Genomic DNA, 23,915 nt, shown 5'->3' on the forward strand with positions numbered 1-23,915 from the left:
CTGTCAAATGAGGTCCTCACGTCTGGCCCTCTTCTTTTCACTGGCTCTGCTTCCTCTGTGTGTTGTTAGCCCTCAAGTTCAAGCTGAGTTCAGGTTGATTGGGTTGCAGCTCAATTATTTTTTTAGTGTTTCAAATATTCCAAAGATACAGAATTCTGGGTGACTGACAAAATTATCTAGTGCATTCACATATGAATGTCCCCATTTGGTGATATACACTGAAGTCTCGTCAAGAACTGGTTCCATCTTTGTCCTAAGCTGTCATTAAAATCCTGTAGCAAAATTCGAAGGATGGATAGACCAAATAACACCAATTATGCAAATATACTCATTCAAAAAGACCTGTTCAGACACAGCAATTTAAATGATAATTTGTTATTCAAAAAAAGATCATCCATTTTTTATTATTAAATCCATCAAAGTATGGAAGTTTACTTCAGCAGATGCAAATAACTGAAATAGCATTGCCAAATCAAAAGGGCTATTTATGTTGACATAAAGACTTTAACTGCAGACTCCCACAGATTTAGAAGATGAGTTTAAAATCCACAGCAGCCGGTACGAGGAGCCATTTTTATCAGAACATGTTAACCAAATTCTGAGCTCTCATTAAGGTTTTTACAAAACAAGAATTAAAATAAGAACCCACTTAATCCACTTAACTTCCTTAGACTTATGTTTACCCTTACAAAATAAGTCAAAAAATGCTGAATTCTATTCAACAATAAAAAAATAGTTGTTACATATAACAGTCATTTTTTAAACCGCTTAGTCCTGAACACGGTCATGAGGGGAGTGGGACCCTGCAGTGTGATATTATTTCATCCACTAAATGGCAGCATAATTCTTTCATGTTATGTCATTTGTTGTATGGTTGCACTCAGGTCCTAATCTGGGATCTTGACGTGGTTTGTCATGTGGTGGGTGCAGCAACGAGCTGTATTAGAGCACGCTCCTAACCTAACCCTAACCGAATGTTATTTTTTAACCCGCTTACCTCAAACCAGGGTGACGATATTGGAGCCTTTCTCAGCTAGCATAGAGCACAAGGCATGGAACAAACCCTGAACTGGCTGCCAGTCCATCGCAGGGCAAACACACGCACAACTGCCCACGTCAACCACAAACACTAGAGCCAATTTAGCCTCACCAGTTCACCTAACCTACGTGTGAGGAACCAGAACACCCGGAAGAAACCCACACAGACGCAGGGGGAACATGGAAACTCCAACTAGGGAGGACCTGGGATGCAAACCCCGGATACTGTGAGGCAGCAGTACTACCACTGCACTATGTGTAACAGAAACACAAAAATACTAAAATGTCAGCATGAATACAGCAGGGAAGGCACTTGCAGCGTCCACTGTTGTACTGATGCAGATTTAGTACACATCCTCCATGTGTTACGTTTTTGAAATGCTCATCAATGCACAGCCCGATTTAGCAATCGGGACGGTAGAAGTGTGCAGAATTATTGGCACTGTAGCAATACCTGTGCCATTATTAGGATACCTCATTACTCACAGACAAACTCACATGTAAATACAAATTTTAATAAGAAAAACACGAAACAATGTTTTTTTGTCTTCATTATTTTATTAATTATTTTAGAGCACACAATGTTGGAGAGATAGAACCTTATTTGTCTCCAAGGAGAAATTTGGCTTTTTACAGAAGCTCTTTAAATAAGTAATACATAAATGAATAGATAAATAGATTTGCACACACACTACATTATATGAACACATGTGAGAATGTCTATAAAGGAAGACAACTAAAAAGAAAGACTGCATTACGTAGGTGTATTGCTTTTAAGTATAAAGGGAGCCCCAGTAACGTTTCATAACACACTTGTGTTGGATGAAAGTCCTTGGTGTTAGTGTGTCACAGAGTGGATGTGCAGCATTGTTCATAATGGCACTCATTTTTGTTTTAATTCTCTTCTTCACTATGACCTTCAGGGGGTTTAGATTGTGCTCCATACCTCGGCTTGCCCTTTAAGGGCTTCTCTTGAAGTGATGTTACCAGCCCAGCACACCACAGTGGGCATCACAGAGTTGTAGAAGATGTAAAGAAAGTCACTACCGACCTTAAAGGAACACAGTCTTCCTAAGAAAAAAGAGCCTGCTCTGTGCTTCCTTATAACTCCTCAGTTTTGCGAGACCAGTACAACCTATCATTGATATGGACCCCCAAGTACTTGTAGGAATTGTGACCGGACATAAAAACTCTTCAGTGCAGTGAAAGTCAAGAGCCAGTTTAGTTCTAGACAATTCTATCTGCACCAAGTAACAAAGTTCTCCACCTGACTCCTTCTCCTGTCTTATCCCCCTTTTCGACATACCCCCATAAGTGCAGAATCGTCTAAGAATTTCTGCAAGTAACAAGACCTAGTGTTATACAACATACATATATTAAAGTGTTAAAGCAGACACATTCAAATGCTTACTGTGCATCCCATATGAATTCATCTGGTCCAAACAAACAGCTCTGGAAACGTTTCACCGTTGGCATCCATCCAAACATCCATTATCCAACCCGCTATATCCCAACTACAGGGTCACAGGGACCGTTGGCATTGTGTGCATAATTTTAAGAAGCTTAAGGCTGACTCAGACCTTGCAGTCAACTACTCAGAGACTTTTTTAAAAGGAGTCACTAGTACTAGGGTGTTGTACCGTGTTACCCATTATAAATGTAGAGAAAAGCCAAGCAAAATGACACCTTTTATTGGCTAACTAAAAAGATTACAATATGCAGGCTTTCGAGGGAACTCAGGCCCCTTCTTCAGGCAAGATGTAATGTTGATGTAATGATTCTGCACTTATGGGGGTATGTCGATAAGGGGGATAAGACAGGGGAAGGAGTCAGGTGGAGAACTTTGTTACATTACATCTTGCCTGAAGAAGGGGCCTGAGTTGCCTCGAATTGTAATCTTTTTAGTTAGCCAATAAAAGGTGTCATTTTGCTTGGCTTTTCTCTAAAAGGAGTCACAAAATTTAAAATTGTCATCTTTAGAAGCCGATCATCATCACAGACAGTTTCTCTTATTTACAGTATAGATTTGTAAGCAGCTCACTCAAAATAAGCAAATGTTTTCATTATAAAAGATAAAAGACATATTACGATAAGAAGTAAATTAGGAAACATATTTTCTATGAGAATTTCTTTTACCAAGTGTTAACAGGTATCCGTAAATGTTCCAGTTCTGTCTGTAGTTTTGCTGTTTTCCTGCTTTGGTTCGACTCCAATGACCCTGGAGTGAGGTTTCCAATTACCGCTCATTTATCTCTTCTTTGTGCAGATCATGTTTCCCCCCAGCAGCACCACATTTTCCAGAGTTTTCCAGAGTTTGCCCCCCAGTGGAAATTTGTCCAAAATATACAAGTAAAGCAAAGCATGGATGCTGTTACTTGCTGTTAAAACTGAGATGCATCCTGGCCTTAAGTAGTATTCGTATAAATAGCTGGGGTAATAATGCTGAAATGGGAGAATAGCTACCGATGGAAAGTATATGACTATCGTAAAGATTAAAATGATGAACACCGTCCTGGAGGCTTTTTCTTTTATTGGGTGAATTTTGTTCCTACCGTGAACAGATTTCCTCAGAACCTTTAAGATGGAGAGGCTGCAAAAGATCATGACAGTAAAGGCTCCAATAAGAAAATAGATATAAATAATGTCCTCATATACAAATAAGCCATTATTTATCACATTTGTAGCTCCACAAATTGTAACAATGAGCCAGATGACAGCACAAGTGCCCACTTTGTATCTGAGCCTTCTGAAACGTGCGTAGCTGAATGCCCACACGACTGCCAAATAACGCTCCACGCACAGTGCACAAAGAAACAAAGGCGAGCCCACAATGTTAAACATAGAAGTAAACCTAAAAGATCTACTAATAATGTCATTGCGTAAAAAGTAATAATTTGTCACATCAACAAACATACTGAAACAATACAGTAAATCCATAACAGTCATATTAAAAATATAGAAACTAGAAGAGTCTCTCTCATTGATTTGCTTAAGGACACGTAAAACCTTGGTATGTGTTGGAAAGCCCACAGCGATCCCAAACAATTCTAATGCAACCCAAACGATGAACATCCAACATTGGTCGACCGTTTTCAAGTCGAAAATGTCACAGGATGTGTCGTTATAATCGTTTTTATGCAGCAAAGCAAAACTTGAGTTGGGCGAGGTGATCTCCATTTTCTAATAACATATCATTGATGGACAGCACCTTTGGAAGAAGAACAATGGAATGATAAATGTTGCCCAGTCTTTAGAATGAATAACTTTCCATGAAAAATATAAATCTGGACAACTAAGATGAAAACTGGAAAGTAATCACAACATCTTGAGTGCCAGCACTTTTCACACAAGTCAACTTGATGGCTGGTCTCAGATCTTTGGCCATGAGTTTGCTTAAATTGATGGTATTGCTGAGTCGATAGAGTGTTAAAAGTACTTCCAATGCTCTATTATCTTCAGTGAGATAATGCAGAAAGAGATTTACATCAATCAAGAACAGACTTAATCCTATGATAGTTAATTTAATTTAATTTGATTATTATTTTAGTCACAGATGCCTGCAGAGCGGACAAATGAGGTCCTCATATCTGGCTCTGCTTCAATTCCTCTTCCTGAGGGACAGTTGGTTTCACCACAACTACCTGCTGAGGTGTTTATGACTGTGGTACTATGTTTGGTCTAAGTGTTGTCACCACAATATTATCTGGGAACTTGAGTTGCCGCCTGAAGTCGACCCTAACATGCCAGTCTCACTGTTTTCCTTCAGTTTTGTCAGTGGATGTCCATGCTTCCTTCATGGTCCTCTGATGAAAGTATTAGCCTTTGCTAAATGCTTATTATATGTGATCCTTTTGGTGCATAATAACTGATACAGCTCTGAGGTATGGATCCTATGATAGTGACCTTCTTACAAGGCTTTGGAGTACCGGCTTAGGATGTGTATAAGTGATCCTCTTCGTGGTACAGCTTTGATGAACAATAGAAGTCAACATCGACTGAATGAGTCAGGAACTTGATGGTGTTAGCTTTAAGCAGGAATGGTACCTCATTTAAAGGGATGATTTAGAAACATAAAAGAGTAGAAAGTCAAAAATCAAAGTTAAGTCCTGTAGAATATCAACGTCCAAATCTAAAGCCAAAAAATCACAGTAAAAGAAATCAAAGCAAAAGTCAGGAATCAGGAAGTATTCATAACACAATTGAGAAATGCGTGAAGATAGGTTTATCATTGATATCCGCAAACTTGAATAGTGGTGTATCCAAGGTGCCAGTTCTTGTATCGTTACATTGATGATGTTGACCATGTAACATCCAGGAAGGTATACCATAACAACTGCCATCACCTCATGATGATGGTGACACAAAATGGCAATGAAAATGGAGCAAAAAATAATTTCTAATTCTGTGATAAAAGCAAAAATCTGCACCAAGGCCTCAAAAAATAAAACAAGAATGGAAAGAAACCATAAATAAAAAAAAGACTTAAAGAAGCATGCAAAAATATGCCAGTTTGAGGTGACTCAGCCCGTTAACACTCTGATCAGACGATATTCATTTGTCTTTAAAATGTTTCCAATTTATCCCCGCTCCTTGCTGAGATTTTTCCACCATGTTGGCACATGCCTCCTGTTCTTCGTTTCCTATCTCATCCTGTTCTAGTCAGTGTCGTCCTTTGGGATAAAAATGCTACTGGAAAGCAGTCAAAGCTCATTAGTCCACATGTCCGTAATCCATCAATCTCAGACTACAGAACTGCACCTGTGTTTGAGCACCTCATTCTAGTTTGAGCATCTAACGCAATGACAAAGGTAGGTGTTTACTACATTTACATAATACAAATGAGTGTCAGATGGGTTTGGTTTAATGTTATTTTTTGTTGGATTCAACAACAACATTTATTTATATAGAACGTTTTCATACAAATGATGTATCTTTACAAGATGAGGAAAGAAAAAAGAAAAAATATAAAAATAAAATTAGGCAATACTAGTTAACAAAGAATAAAGTAAGGTCCAATGGCCAGGGAGGACGGAAAAAAAAATAAAATAAATAAAAACAAAATCTGCAGGGGTTCCAAGGCACTAGGCATTCTACCTAACATCAATGATCTCAATCAGTCCTCATGGTTTTCAGGCTTCACGTGGAATAATTAGATAAGCGTTTCTCAACCTTTAAGTATTTGCGACCCGAGTTTTCATAAGTTTTAATCGTGCCCCCCTACCGTTTTTTGAAAGGAGCCCACTAATATCAATTTGTTCTTTTTTAATTAATGACATATCATAGATGCATATTTTATTATACCTACTTAACTTTTATCGACATTTATCCAACTCTATATTTATTTTTCTAGTATCAGAATGTATTTTAAGTTAATTTGTTTTGGTTTCAATAAATAAATTGATAAATTTCAGTCAGGTTTTAGAACAAATCACAGCACAGAAACTGCACTCGTTAAAGTAGTTAATGACTTGCGGGTAAATGCAGACAGAGGCCATTTGATCTGTTCTCATCCTCTTAGATCTGAGTGCTGCATTTGACACCATTGATCATAATATTCTTAAGAATCGCCTTAGTCAATGGGTGGGCCTCTCTGGCAGTGTCTTAAATTGGTTTGAATCCTACCTGGCAGGGAGAAAATTCTTTGTTAGTTGTAGTAATTACAACTCAAAGACACATGATATTCTATATGGTGTTCCACAAGGCTCTATCCTGGGTCCACTGCTCTTCTCAATCTACATGCTTCCATTAGGTCAGATTATCTCAGGGCACAACGTGAGCTACCACAGCTATGCTGATGACACACAGCTGTATTTATCAATAGCACCTGATGACCCCAAATCTCTTGATTCGCTAACACAATGTCTAACTTGTATCTCAGAATGGATGAATAGTAACTTTCTCAAATTAAATAAAGAAAAAAACGAAATCTTAGTGATTGGCAATAATGGATACAATGAGGCTATTAGAAATAAACTGGATGCATTAGGATTAAAAGTCAAATCGGAGGTAAAAAGCTTAGGGGTAACCGTTGATTGTAATCTGAATTTTAAATCGCATATTAATCAGATCACTAGGACAGCATTTTTTCACCTAAGAAATATAGCGAAAGTTAGACCTCTTATATCATCGAAAGATGCAGAGAAATTAGTTCATGCGTTTGTTTTCAGACGGCTAGATTACTGTAACGCACTCCTCTCAGGACTACCCAAAAAAGACATCAATCGTTTGCAACTAGTGCAGAATGCAGCTGCTAGAATCCTTACCAGGAAAAGAAAATCCGAACACATTTCTCCAGTTTTGATGTCACTACACTGGTTACCTGTGTCATTCAGAATTGACTTTAAAATTCTGCTTATGATTTATAAAGCTTTAAATAATCTCGCCCCGGCTTATATATCGGAATGTCTGACACCTTATACAGTGATCCCTCGCTATATCGCGCTTCGCCTTTCGCGGCTTCACTCCATCGCGGATTTTATATGTAAGCATATTTAAATATATATCGCGGATTTTTCGCTGCTTCGCGGGTTTCTGCGGACAATAGGTCTTTTAATTTCTGGTACATGCTTCCTCAGTTGGTTTGCCCAGTTGATTTCATACAAGTGACGCTATTGGCAGATGGCTGAGAAGCTATCCAGCTTACTCTCTCTCTCTCTCTCTCTCTCTCTCTCTTGCGCTGACGTAGGGGGGTGTGAGCAGGGGGGCTGTGTGCAGCTGCTTCCTGAAGGACATGCTGCACGGAGCTTCGCATACTTAAAAGCTCAAAGGGCACGTATTGATTTTTTTTATCTGTCTCTCGCTATCTCTCTCTATCTCTCTCTCTCTGTCTTCCTGCTCCTGACAGAGGGGGTGTGAGCTGCCGCCTTCAACAGCTTTGTACCGGCGGTGCTTCGCATACTTAAAAGCCAAAAAGCCGTATTGATTTTTTTTTTGACTGCTTGCTTTGCACTCCTTTGAAAAGGAAGATATGTTTGCATTCTTTTAATTGTGAGACAGAACTGTCATCTCTGTCTTGTCATGGAGCACAGTTTAAACTTTTGAAAAAGAGACAAATGTTTGTTTGCAGTGTTTGAATAACGTTCCTGTCTCTCTACAACCTCCTGTGTTTCTGCGCAAATCTGTGACCCAAGCATGACATTCTAAAAATAACCATATAAACATATGGTTTCTACTTCGCGGATTTTCCTATTTCGCGGGTGGCTCTGGAACGCAACCCCCGCGATGGAGGAGGGATTACTGTATTCCAAATCGTAACCTCAGATCCTCAACTGAGTGTCTCCTTAGAATTCCAAGAGCAAAACTTAAAAGAAGTGGTGAGGCGGCCTTCTGCTGTTATGCACCTAAAATCTGGAATAGCCTGCCAGTAGGAATTCGCCAGGCTAATACAGTGGAGCACTTTAAAAAACTGCTGAAAACACATTACTTTAACATGGCCTTCTCATAACTTCACTGTAATTTAATCCTGATACTCTGTATATCCAATTCATTATAATAACTATTCATTCAAAATCTGTACTAACCCCTACTCTCTCTTCTGTTTCCTTTTCCGGTGTCCTGTTGGTGGTGGCATGCGCCACCACCATCTACCCAAAGCACCATGATGTTCCAACAGTGATGGATGGATTAAAAGCCAGAAGTCTGTATGACCATCGGCATCAAGTGACTCCGTGAAAAACCCTAACTACCAAGAGGACTATTTCATTTATGTTAGGTAGAATGCCCAAAGGGGACTGGGTGGTCTCGTGGCCTGGAACCCCTACAGATTTTATTTTTTTCTCCAGCCTTCTGGAGTTTTTTTTTGTTTTTTCTGTCCACCCTGGCCATTGGACCTTACTCCTTTCTATGTTAACTAATGTTGTCTTATTTTAATTTCTTATTTTGTCTTTTATTTTTCTTCTCTTCATTATGTAAAGCACTTTGAGCTACTTTTTGTATGAAAATGTGCTATAGAAATAAATGTTGTTGTAGATGTATTTTTCATATTTTTGATTCTTGTTTTCTTTTTTTCACATCTTCGCGCCCCCCCTGTTTGTTACTTTTGTTACCCCACAGTTTGAGAACCACAGAATTAGATGGTGATGATGGTCATGTGGACTCTGGCCTTCAATCCATCAATGTAAGGACTGCATGGTGCCCTGATCAGCTGGTGATGGCACAGATTGTCACCACAGAAAACTAGAAAAAGAACAGCAGAGAAAGTAGGAGTTAGTACGGATTTCTGAACCATGAAAGATTACAATATGCCAGCTTTCGAGGCAATTCAGGCCTCTTCTTCAGGCAGGATTACATTCCATTCTGCCTGACGAAAGGGCCCTGAGGTGACTCAAAAGCTGGCATATTGTAATCTTTTTAGTTAGCCAATAAAAGGGGTCATTTTGCTTGACTTCCCACTACATTCGTAATGGCTAACACGGTACACCACCCTAGTACTACTGAGCCATGAAAAAAAGGATAATTAAATGCATATACAGAATATCAGCTTACACTAAAATGAAGCTACGAGAAAGCCATGTTACAATAATGGGGTTTTTAGCAGTTTTTTAAAATGCTCCGCCATATTAGCCTGGTGAATTTCTATCGGTCAGCTATTCCAGATTTTAGATGCATAACAGCAAAATGCTGCCTCACTACCTCTTTTAAGCTTAGCTCTTGGAATTATAAACAGACACTCATTTGAAGATCTAAGGTTATGATTTGGAGTGTATGGTGAAAGACATTAAGAGATATGGGATGGAGCCGATTATTTAAGGCTTTATAAACCACTAGTCATTTAGCCCGTTTCAATAACGGGCGCTAGAACAGTAGTGCATAAACATTAGTAGGAACAGTCTATATTAAATGGCAAGGGACTTTGACCTCATTCTTTTTGTTGGTCGTATTTTTCTTTCTTTCAGCCTTTCTTTTGTTGATGTTTACTTGCTGAGCTGACCGTTCTTCGTGGGCTGCCGCCGTGTATTGTGTGTCTTTAATTTTCTGTGACAGTAATACTGTCTTGTACAGCTCTATTCAATTAGGGCGCGCACAAAAAGGCGAGCTTCAAAAGGGCGACCTCAATTGAGCGCGGCGAATAAAGCGTTCGTAGATAATTTAGTTCAAATGGCTCTGGAATATGTGAAGAGCAACAAAGGTGCAGATCTTTATTTACGTGCGCCTTTTTTCGCGGCGCCCAATTGAGGTCGCCCTGTTGAGGCTCGCCTTTTTGTGCGCGCCCTTATTGAAGGATACCGTCTTGTACGTCCGCTGGCTTGTACGTCCGTAATATACCTTTAATTTTCTCTGGCGGTAATACAGGCGTGCGCGTCGGTAATATGCCTTTAATCTCCTCTGACAGTAATACTGGCTTGTATGTGGCTGTAATATGCGTCACTGTATTGTGTACCTTTAATTTCCTCTCGCAGTAATACTGGTTTGTATTTCCGTAAAACGCCTCTAACTTTCTCTGACAGTAATATCGCGCATCGCACCGTGCCCTGCGCATGCGCACTTCACCAGAAGACACCCACACATGGACACCTGGACGCACATAGGGATTTTATATATATAGATAAGCAGTATTTTAAAGTCATTTCTAAATGGCACGGGTAGCCAATGTAGTGACATCAAAGCAGGGGTGATGTGCTCAGATTTTCTTTTCCTAGTTCAAGATATCCATTTCTCTAAATATTAAAAAAAAAAAGATAAAACTTTTAATATTGAGTTTTTTCACACCACAATACATATATTTCTATTTAAAAAAACTTCATATCCCTGATTATATTACTAACTTACAAGAAATTCTGGACAATTTTAATGGATCAGTATCTGGTTCTGAAAACCATTTGATAGTCAAGAATGGACAGTCTTGGATGCAGAATGGCACAAATGGCACAGATCAGTAGCGTCATGTGTCTTATGTATTTTTTAGGTGCTTTCATGTACAGTGGCGTACAAAAGTATTCAGTCCCCTTAAAAGTCATCATAATTTTTTGAATGAGAGCAGATTTCTACACATACTGTATTTAGTCAGTCAGTCAGTCATCGTCCAACCCGTTATATCCTAACACAGGGTCATGGGGGTCTGCTGGAGCCATTCCCAGCCAACACAAGGCACAAGGCAGGAACAAATCCCTGGGCAGGGCGCCAATACACACACACCCCCACACACACACACACCAAGCACACACTAGGGGCAATTTAGAATCGCCAATGCACCTTTGGACTGTGGGCAGAAACCCACGCAGACACGGGGAGAACATGCAGGTCTCCTTACTGCGAGGCAGCAGCGCTACCACTGTGCCACTGTGCCACCCACTGTATTTATCAATTCAATATTTTTAGTGTGAACTCCTATGTTATAACAATACACTTCCAAAGTCAAAACAAACCATTTTCTGTAGATATTTAACTGAAGAAGAAAAACTCCAGTGTGCCCATGCGTTAAGATGGCCCTGTAAGTATGTCCCAGTTTTGCACATTGTTCAGCAGGAATTCTTCCCCATTCTTCTTGGCAGAATGGATAGAGATCGTCCAGGCTGGTGGGACAGCTGTTTTCAAATAGTGCCACAGATTCTCAATAATGCGTTGACTTCGCCATTCCAAAGCATTCACCTTTCTGTTTTTGTGCCATCGCAGTGTCACTTTGGCCTTCTGCTTAACGTCATTGTCAAGTTAAAAGATTAAGATTAATCTTTTCCTGAGCTGTAGGTTTATAGCAGACTGGACCAAGTCCTCCTGCAATAGTATGCAGTATTTGTATCCATCCATCGTCACTTTCAACTTTGACAAGATTTCCAGTTCTAGCACATCCCCATAGCATGATGCTGCCATCACTATATTTCACTGTATGTATGGAGTTTCTTGAGGCATCGCCCGTGTTAGTTTTACGTCACAGGTACCTCTTTGAAGTGAGGCCAGAAAGTTACATTTTGGTCTTATCTGATCATAAAACCCTTTCCCACATCTTAGCTGGGTCTTTCTCCTGCTTTGTAGTCAATGGCATACATGCATTTATGTGGGCCATAAAATGTGCTTTTGATATCCAGAGAGGGATATAAAGAACTTGCAAGTACTACCTAATTATGAACAATTATAGTCAAATGACTGTCACCTTTGTGTCATTTGTGATTAATTTGTCATTTGTGTAAGTCTGGAGCTTGCAAAGCACAGAGGTTTAAATACTTATATAGACACTAACATTTGAGCTTTTCTTCTTCAGTTAAACTAGGGGGGCTCCACCCTCTGCTCGCTTCGCTCACCCACCCCCCGGTCTAAAGAGATTGTTATTTTCATGGGAATTGTTACATATGCATTATTTTCACTTTTACTTTAAAACTTCAGTTAAAACAATATTTGGCATTAACTTTTCTTCAAGATCGCATTAAATTTTGATTCTGTGTTTGGAGTTACATTGTGACAATGCAACGTATAACCGCCTGTGAGTGAATATCATTTCTTTCTCTCTAATAAATAAACCAACTTTTTCGAATGTTTGTCCCTGCGATTTGTTAATTGTCATAGTAAAAGCTATTCTAATGGGAAACTGTAAACGTTTTAACACGAATGGCATATCAAGATCTCCTTTTGTGTCTAATGTTATTCGCGGAATATGTACTACATTACCTTTCTTGTTGCCTGTTAAAATTTTACATGTTAGAATTGTTCGACCCATTTTTAATACAGCTAATCTTGTCATATTGCATAGCCCATCACTCATACATAAATTACGCAATAACATTACAATGCATCCTTCTTTCAACCATCATCCGGTGGAAGACCGGACAGTGTTAACAGTTGTAGATATTCTACGGGATATTGTAAGTTGATGTTTTTATCTTTTGCACAATCACCAACAACTGCTTCAGCATAGTCTATTGATACGCATTTAATCAATTTGCCGTGTAACCGATCGACAATTTTCGCGTTAATTCGTTTGATTTCAAAGTTTCTCGCTGCCATATTCAGATGAATGGGTGATAATAAACTGGATTTTCATAAGTGTGTGTGTGTTCATAAGTAAGACCTTTGGTTAAGTTCCGGAATACACCTGTTGACTCTGGTTTTGTTTGAAAATAGTTGTAAGTAGGGCGTGACTTGAAAGAATCTCATAGTAAAAGTCTCTGTCTCGCGGGACTTCCTTCCACAACGTCTCTTCAAAAGGTCACGTCTCGTTGCATGATTTTTTTTATAATAGAGAGATATCTACAGAAAAAGGTGTTTTGGGACTTTTCAAATGTATTGTTAGAGCACAAGAGTTCACATTGAAAATACTGAATGGATAAATATATGTAGAAATCTCTTCTCATGCAGAACATTTTGATGACTTTCAAGGAGAATGAATACTTTTGAACGCCACTGTATAATGCGGAAAGCGCCTACTGTGGATGTCATATCTGTCTGTTTTTATGAAACAACTTGGCTCCCAATGGATCAAGTTTTTGAAATTTGGAACACTTGTTTTTCAAGGAAATCTGAAAGTTCAACTTTCTTTTAGCTATTTCGAACATTGTAATTTCAGAAAACTCCCACTGAAAAGCATTGCCAAATTTTCAGATTCGCCGACCTTAAACCACTGAAATATTCTGTGCTATTTTACCCACAGATTAGTTTACCCTTTCAAATTTACATCACATTTACTTCAGCATGTTTATTTTTTGTATTGTCTTTGTGGGACGCCCAGAAGGACCGAAGGAGGGATTATGCCTCCTCCGGACCACGAGGGGGCGACCACCCTGGTGGCTATTGTGACCACAGGAAAGGAACATGGAAGCTCAACCCTATAGGGGCCCGTGGTCACAGCCAGGGGGCGTCCGAATGCCTGGAAAGCCCTGGTCGTCAGCACTTCTGCCACACCCAGAAGTGCTGGAGGGATGAAGACCAGGGACACCCGGAGTGCTTCTGGGTGCACAGCCGGCACTTCTGCCACACCAGGGAGTGCCGGCAGAAGTTTATTGGGAGGCACCTGCAGCACGTCCGGGTGAATATAAAAGGGGCCGCCTCCGTCCATTCGATGGCTGGAGTCGGGTGGAAGAGGACAGAGCTCGGAGGAGAGGAGTGGAGGCGGTCATGAAGAGAGACATTGTGAAGAGCCTGGACTGTGGGTGATTGGTACGGGAGTACTGGGTTGTGTGCACTGTAAATAGCGACAAATGTACAGTATAATAAACGTGTGTTGGTGACTGAACCTTCAGTGTCCACCTGTCTGTGTCTGGGCCACCTCCCACATCTTCTTTTACACATCTGAGAGCTGCTCCTGATAGCAAAGCAGTAAAATGCCTTGTCTTGACTTGTGCCTGAGGATGTCTGTACAGCAGTGGTTTGCAAATCTTGGCCATACCAGCTGATTTCTTCTGCTGTTTAAAATCATACCAAGTAATGTACATAGTCTTCACAGCTGTTAAAAAATGCAGGCATAATAACTTCTGTACAAGTCAACGACAACAAAAACAGTTATTTATATAGCACGTTTTCATACAAATGATGTTGTTCAATGTGCTTGATCCAAGCAGAAAAGATTTAATTGTTTAAAATGTAACAATCAGAAAAATTACTGTACATAAAGCTGACTGCCTTCAGATAATAACTATCAATGCAAAAGCTGAATTCCAAAAGAATTTAAAGATTTATTTTTCATCTGCTTATTTGCATTTTATTCTGTGTTACTTTTGCAACTTTGAACATGTTTCATTTTGTTGTGCTCTTTAGAGGTACGTCTATCATTCTTTATCAAGTTGTTAATTTGTAAAATACTACAGGACTGATTGGCACAATTATTTGAAAGTTTTTTTTCTATGAATCTACAATGTCACTCATGCATGTCTAGGGACCACCTCCCTGGCACGGACGAGGTGAGCAATACCACCCCAGAAAGAGAGGGGGCACTGCTGCTAAACGTACCTTCTCCTTCCTCCTCCACAGCCAAGGAAAAGCACCCAAGAGGGATGAGTGAAACCCGCCCACAGCTTGAGAAACTCCTCCCCCACTTGAGAAACCCCTCCCCTTCTGGTTGCCAGAGTACAAAGCCAGCTCGTTCCTACCAGGTGGCGTCAGGTGCCAAACTGACTATTCCAGGATAGAGGATGGAGCTCATACTGCTTACCAGTGCCTGATACTTTGACGATTTGTGATTTTCTTTGTTTGAGCCAGTTTCTGCTGTCTTTTCAGTTTGTTATTAAACAGGACAACTAGGGTGGTACCCCAAACTTTCTTGGCTTCTCCAAATTGTCTGAATGTCTGATCACCTCTTACAACAGTTTAATGTGAAGGTTGTGTTGTTCCCTTCTTGTGATTTCATTTACTTTATTGGTTACAGTTTCACGAGTGTGGGATGACCTTATACTGTATATCAACATATGAATGACCCGGTTTATGATATACAATGGAGTGACATCAAGGACTGGTTTCAGTTTTGTGCGTTGAATCTGCCATTGAAAAACCGGAAATGGAAAAAGTTTAACAAAACTTGATGGATGCATGGATACCAAAATACCCCTTATTCAAATCTACTCATTCAAAAAAGACCTGTTCAAACACAGCAATTTAAACTGTAATTTGTTATTCAAACAAAGATCATCAGTCTTTTAGATTAGATACATTTTATTAATCCCATGGGGAAATTCATTTGTGTACAGCTGTAGAAACATAACAAACAAGGATACAGACTCACAGGACAAATAATACAGCCAATCCATCAATCAATCAAGCTATAAATAAGTAAATGAATAAATAAATAACTGGTATATCCATCCATTATGAGGGCCTCCCAATCAGGTAACTTATCCATCGCAGTCAGGATGCCAGGCCATCCTTGTATTCCATCACACCACCTTATACGAAATGTCCATCAATCACCAACCATCAAAAAGAACAAGGTGCACAAAATGGCAGAGCAGATAAAATCCAGAAATGTAGTGTGGCAGTAACCAAACACATAAATCTGTAAAATGGGGGGCACATAAAAAATAGTGGAGCAGATGACAAATGATTAAGTCAAAAAATTATTTGTGTGTTCCAGCCTCCAAAAATGCAGGAAATATGATTTGGAAAGTTACAGTGCAACGTGCAAAATCTGTGAATCACTACTGAAAATGTTTAAATATTACTCTTACGAAATCGACGGGATTTGGAAGGAGCTGAAAAACGAAGCAGAGGGCTGAGCTAAATATTAGCTAGTGGCACAGGCATCCGTCATAGAAACAGAAGTGAGCAAAGCCAGAGACGAGAGACAGAAAGACGGAGAAAAAAGAGGAAATAGCATCCAAGTACGAACTCAGACCTACAGTCTCCTATGAAATTCTAAATTGCAGGTTTTTACTTTTGTGAATCCAATAAGAGAGTGTCCATGAATGCATGCCACCATCTTTAAATCCTTATTTGTAATCCGCTACCGTGGCTATCCGTTTGTCTGTTCAGGATTTTAAATCACCTGTAGCTCGCAAACCGTTTGACTTATTGACCTGAAATTTGGTACAAACATACTACATGACGCCTACTATCCGCTTTTGGGGTGATGATTTTTATTACTCTTTTTTATTTTATTTTATTGTGGAATCAACTCTTGGCAGCGTGAAAGCAGGACGACCATGCGGCACATGGTTACGGGTGCCGTTCTCATCCCTACCACCTTCGCCGTCATTTCCCCTACTTCTTCATATCTTAAATCATTCTTGAGGCAGATTGAATATTGAAGTGTCAGCTTAAGTAAAAAATTAAAGAAAACGTACTAAGTAACACAAACTTAATCAGTTTTAATGCGAAAAGATGCAGACGGAAGAAGAGAAGACGCGGGCTGCTAGGGTGGAGATAAGAAGAGCTTCTCAGGAAACAGCACGTGCATCAACCTCTGAGCAAACGAATGGTAAACGTACAGAGAAAGAAAGTCAAGTGTATTCACTACACGTTATCGTGCAGTGCACCATTACTGGTAGTAAATATGTGCTGATGTCATGCCTCATGGAGATGGTGATGATATGGCGAAAAATAATATGGACACAAATGCGCAGAAGGAAGCCAGAAACACGGAACTATGAGGATGTGATCATGATAAGTTAAACATATTTTTAAAGATCTAAAAACAACATAAAAGGTATAGCACTGGGGTTTAGAGTCTTAGTAACTCAAGTTATGATTTTTAGAATTTTGACTTAAAAATCAGAGACAAACGGGAATCGAGAAAGAGCAAATGGTTCTTACCGGAAGACTATTAAATCAAGAGACAAAACGAAAACTTAACCAAAACCAAAGTCGATAAATAGACACAAATAGTTTTTTTTACCTCTTTGAACAGGAGATTCGAATTCTTCAATTTATCCACAAACTCTGGAAATCCAGAAGTAGCAGGGGCCAACCTTAATTCTGTATGACCCATGTCTTATACAGCGAATGTCGTCCCCAGGCCACCACTCAGCTAACTTTCTAAATAACGATGACTACCGCAAAAGCACACAATGGCATTGTGGGAAAGCGCAAAATAATTTTTACTACACTAAATCAATGGCATTCAAAAAACTAATTTAAGGAAAGATTTCTGCAACCTGTAGATAAAATATTATGAGACGTTAAACATAAAGAAAAAAACGGATCTCAAGGTACAAAAAAAGCCACCTGTAAAATTATGCTTCTGAAAGTAATCTTAACTTTCCTAAAATAGTTACTATGCATCAAAGTAATTTGTGTTTGTAATGAAGAATAAAATTTTAAATATAAATCAATGTTTATGCAAAATTAAGCAAATCTCTGGCTTTACTGATAATGCTTTTCATCATGATTATCACATTATTAGACGGTAGATTAAAGAGCCAAGAAATCGAAAGGCCTGATCCTGGTATGTCTAAGCCATAAAAGTGTGTGGTAACAGCGTCCAAAGGGATGAAAAAAGATCTTTAGAAGAAAAACCATAAATGACCGCATCTTTGGGAAGAGTCACAGAGAAATGTTAACGGAAACTCAATGCACTTATTTCACTGCGTAAGTCATGATCGATAAATACAGACAAACGAATAACGCTGACAGTCGACTACATCACATTAACAAATTTAGCTCTACGAAGCTTCTAAGAACCAAAAGGTCCGATCAAAGTATTAGTTTAATTTTGCAGAGGTTACATCCAGGTGGTAACTTACCCAAAATGTACAAGTAAAGCACAGAGTGCATGCAACTGCTTGCTGTGAGAAATAAAGAGCACAATGGATATACATACAAATCATATGTGTCATTGGGAAAATAAAGATGAAATGGAAGAACAACTACAGTTGGACCATATGTGACTATTGTAAAGATCAAAATCATGGAAACAGTCCTGTAGGCTTTGACTTTTATTGGGTGGATTTTATCCACTCCTGCAACAGACTTTCTCAGAACCTTTAAAATGGAGAGGCTGCAGAACAGCATGATAGCAAATGCTGGGGTAATGAAATACCAGTAAACGTTGTCTTCATCCAAAGTTGTGGCTTTGCTGGTCAAAGATTCAACTCCACAAGCCGTAACAATCAGCCAGATGACTACACAGCAGCCCACTCTGCACTTGAGGCTTCTGAAAAGCACATACCTGGTCGCCCACACGACTGCCACATAACGCTCCACACAGAGGACACAAAGGAACAAAGGCGATCCCACAATGTTAAACATAATCATAAACTTAAAATATGAATAAACAGTTAGATTTTGCCAAAAGTAATAATTAATCAAATCAACTGGAAAAGAGACAATAGCAACCAAATCTATAACAGTCATGTTAAAAATTAAGAAACTAGAAGCAGGGTCTCTCTCCTTTGCTTGTTTAAGCACCCAGAAAACCATGACATGTGCTGGCAGTCCCACGACAAAAGTTAGAAACTCGACTACACTCCACAAAACATACGTCCAGCACATGTTCAAAGATTTTGACTTCCACAGAAAACAGGATGTGTTGGCATGAGAAGTGAAGGCAATCAAAGCAAAACTTGAATTAGTAAGGGGGTTCTCCATCTCAGTGGATTGAACCTGTGGAAAAAAAAAAAAGATCCGTAAAATAAATAACGCAGTTCTTCACCTGGCAAATAGATGGCAGACAAAACACAAAGGGTGAGAGAGAACTCCTGTGGTAACAACCCTGGGAACTGAGATTACACAAATAGACTCATTTCACTGGCGGTCTACGTAATACCGAAAGGGAAAATAGGATCACCCTTGGACCACATCATGACAAAACACTTTTCCAATTTCCAATTTTTTTATTTTAATAACACATCAATGATTCAGCAGTGTATAGAAATGCAAAGGAACTTTACAAAGAACACTTTCTGAACATGAGGCACATGAAACAAAACATGATTTTCTCCATATCTTAGATATGATGTTACTCTTTTGTAAGCTGCATTGCATAAATGCCTCTGCTAAGCAAATACACGTATATGTAAACGCAGATAGATAGATAGATAGATAGATAGATAGATAGATAGATAGATAGATAGATAGATAGATAGATAGATAGATAGATAGATAGATAGATAGATAGATAGATAGATAGATAGATAGATAGATAGATAGGAATTTTAGTGTAATAAGCAGGATACCATAGATAGATAGATAGATAGATAGATAGATAGATAGATAGATAGATAGATAGATAGATAGATAGATAGATAGATAGATAGATAGATAGATAGGAATTTTAGTGTAATAAGCAGGATACCATAGATAGATAGATAGATAGATAGATAGATAGATAGATAGATAGATAGATAGATAGATAGATAGATAGATAGATAGATAGGAAGATAGATAGATAGATAGATAGGAATTTTAGTGTAATAAGCAGGATACCATAGATAGATAGATAGATAGATAGATAGATAGATAGATAGATAGATAGATAGATAGATAGATAGATAGATAGATAGATAGATAGATAGATAGGAATTTTAGTGTAATAAGCAGGATACCATAGATAGATAGCTAGCTAGCTAGCTAGCTAGATAGATAGATAGATAGATAGATAGATAGATAGATAGATAGATAGATAGATAGATAGATAGATAGATAGATAGATAGATAATGATTGTTAAATGCTAAACCTGTTAAGTGTGAATTAACAACACATAAAATGTCTTACCCAGAAAGTGGTTACAGAACGTGTGAGCTCGTCCTGCAGTGTCTTGTCTCTGCAGCCTCTGAAGTGTGAATTCAGTTTAAACGGCAGGGCTGAGTCATTTAAATATTCTTATACAAACCTCATTAACAGTGGAACTATGATTTTGTTTTGGAAACAAGCAAAGGTAGTGTACAACATTTCAGAATTCTTCTTCTTCTTCTTTACAACATTTCAGAATGATCATTTTAGCTCCCAAAAAGAAAAGAAAATACAGTAGGTTCAGTGTACGAAATGAAATGTCAAGTTCCTTGTCAGTTTTTATTGTTAATACTCTGTATTTTAAATGCTCATTAGTTTTAATTTAATAGGCAGTACTAAAAGAGAATGAAATGCCCTAAGATTAATAATCTAAGATTTAGTTTTGAAATTCATTTGAACTCTTGTGTTTGGGGTGCAGACCTCATTCAATAAGAAATGCCTGCTTTCATTTTTCATTTTGATGGGTGTTTTTATCAGGCATGTGTAAAAAGGGGATGTTTTGAAGATAAGAACAGAAATTAGAAATTATATTTTTTTTATCCAGACAAAGATCATCAGCCTTTTTAAACAAACACAACAGCATATTTAATTCCAGTAATGATTCAGCCACACATTCACATACATTTTTAGTTAACTTATTCCACATACTGTACTAGTGGGCTAGTGAGAATAAAGCATAAGCAGTGACATTCCATTAAGGCAGAAGCCATCTGAGATTTGACTGGCAAACTTTGTGTCTCACTGGTGTGAGTTAACCCGTGATTCAGTAATTTGAGGTAAAGTAGCTTAGGCATATGTAATAGTGCTGTACATGGTGGCGGGCTTGTTGGTAAGGTAAATGGCTGAACTCTTAGTGTTTCACATGGCTTATACTCTTCATTGTAATAAGAAACACCTCATTACATGTGCCAGGTGATAGTGGTAATCTGCTCTGACACTGGCACTTTAGACCTTTCCTTGACCCCCAGAGAGCAAAAAAGAGGTTCTGTAATGCTGTGCATAATCTTGAATGCAGACGGTGGGGTCTCAATGTGTCTGAAGGAAGCCGCTCTACCAGCCAAAGACATTCTGCAGCATCAAGTCTGTATATGTATGACTTTGATTAGCATTCTCCACATATGTATATTTCAGGGCAGCGTTCAAGGCACCTTCACATACGCATAGTTACAAGGTGGTTGTGATGTATAAATGGTAAATTGCCTAAAAATCTCCACATGCCTGGTTTTATAAATTAGATTATTTTTGACATATGCATTTTCCTGTTTTTGTGGCGTGCACATATTTTCATGCTCAGAGCCCTGCAAAGTTTTAGAAATAAAGCCCTTGGTATTGCAACACTGAAGAGTTATGGGTTAAAGGGCAGAGCAGACTTGTTTTTGTTAGGATACTGCATTCCTTCAATCTGGATGGTGACATCCTTCATATGTTCTACGGCTCTGTGATGGCCAGTGCGATCTTCTACAGTGTGGTGTACTGGGCTGATAGAATCACTTCAAGAGAGGCCCACTGAATCAACAAGCTCATTAAAAGGGCAGGCAGAGTTATGGGGTGCACTCATAACTCCAAGAGGCAGAAGAAGAGGAGAGAATTAAAGCAAAACTGAGTGCCATTATGAACAATTCTGCACATCCTCTCTCTGGCACACAAAACTTAAGGACTTTCAGCCAACTAATAATTCAGGAGACGTGTATCAAATAACCGAATTGGAGCTCCTTTATACCAACAACATTATACCTGTATAATGCTTCACTGTGACTGGGACTGTCGAGGCAGAAGTCTTCTTTGTTTTAAGTGTTGTTTTATTTATTCTAGCATATATCTGATGGGGAGTTTGTTATTTGTCATAATATAATAACATTAATTATTTATTGGGCTTCGGTTAAAACCCAAGTTTCCTGCTGGGGACAAATAAAAATCTATCTATCTATCTATCTATCTATCTATCTATCTATCTATCTATCTATCTATCTATCTATCTATCTATCTATCTATCTATCTATCTATCTATCTATCTATCTATCTATCTATCGTATCCTGCCTATTACACTAAAATACATACATACAGGATTATTGGTCTATAAACATTATGTTTTGTCTATGAAATAGATATAGGCAATACTTCCAGTGAAATATTCTAATTTTGAGCTTAAATCCCTCTCTCGGTACATTGTTTGCTTTGTCGTCATTGAAATGCTCCATTTTAACTCTTTTCTGAAAAACAGAAACGAAAAAAATTACATTCAGGAATCGATCCCCTAAAGTATTGTGTCATCATCCTTACCCCTTGTCCACCAAAGCCAAACTGACCAATCGGATTGCACAGAGGAACCAGACACTCACACAAACACACACTGACAGTAGTGTTTCATTATATAATTATATTAATATTGTTCATTATATTACATAAATGTTTCTAAGACCCATTGTTTCATAGTTCCCCAGTAGCAACTTGTCAACTTAGTGAGATTTGGCCATGTCTGTTTGTCATACACTGTGACTAAACCAAAATAATAAAGAACTCCCTTTTCCCAGAAAACAAACAAACAAGCAAAAAAAAAATAACAAATGATTATTTAACAAATAGTAAGAAAAATGGTAATTTATTAAGTATTTTTGATTATATTGCTACAGAATGTCTACACATTATTAATAGTATAATAACAGATTGGCACAGTTACACAATGGTAGCTCTGCTACCTGGCAGATCCAGTGTTCTGGGTTTGAATCTTGTACCTGGTCTTCATCCATATGGACTTGATTGTCCTCCCACGTCCTCAAAGACATGCAGGTTAGGTTGACTAATGATGGTGTGATAGTGTCTATGTGTGTGTGTGTATGCAGTTGTGGGTGAGTAGACCTTGAGATAGACTGGCACAGTGTCTAGAAGTGATTCCTCCATTACATTCAGTGTTTCAGGGTGACCCCCAATACCCCCTAACACCCATGCTCCTGAAGTGGATTCAGTGGGCTTGAGATTGTTAATGTCTTTATTGCATACAGAATATAGACAGACATTTTCTACATTTAAAAAATGTACATTTTCAAATATAATTTTTCATATGTACATACAAATTTTGAAAGATATGTTAACAAAATCAATGGAAATTTTAGGTTGGTAAGAAACAGAACCCTTTATCAGGCAGAAATTACAAAGCTTAATTTACAATGTCAGAAAGCAGGTTACACTTAACAATTACATTGCGTATTTATATATTTACCATATGAGCCATAACAGCCCATCCTGCTATCCATATTATTGGACATGTGCACAGTACTTATTGATCTAAGCACATGAAAAGAATTGAAAAATCGGGAGTGGTCCACCATAGACTTTCTCATATACTTAGATGTAAGGATAGATATTTGAGGAGTAAACCGAAAGACAGTGATTATATTTTTACATTATGTACATTAAAGAACCAACAAAAACAAATCAAATCAAATTAATAATATATTGAACAATTATTATAAAAGTAAAGTTGAAAAAAATCCGACTCTGCAGCTGCAGGAATAAAAGGTAAAGTACCACTTCTGGTTGGCGGAAATACACCAAAAGTTGATAGAAATCTACATTTTTGTACTTAATACTTGTCTGCAAAATTTGGTTGGCCTAAGTGACAGTGTACTTAGGTTATCGTGATTACATATACACACACAGACATAATTCCAAAATATGTATTATCTGACTCAGGGAGGTCTAAAATGTTGGGATTCATCAAAATCTCAACATTGAATTTTTGGAGGATACAAGTACTTTCCCTATACTTCATATATGAGAAAGTCAGGGAAGTCT

Source organism: Erpetoichthys calabaricus, chromosome 12 (assembly GCF_900747795.2).
Source record: "Erpetoichthys calabaricus chromosome 12, fErpCal1.3, whole genome shotgun sequence".
Taxonomy (NCBI): domain Eukaryota; kingdom Metazoa; phylum Chordata; class Cladistia; order Polypteriformes; family Polypteridae; genus Erpetoichthys; species Erpetoichthys calabaricus.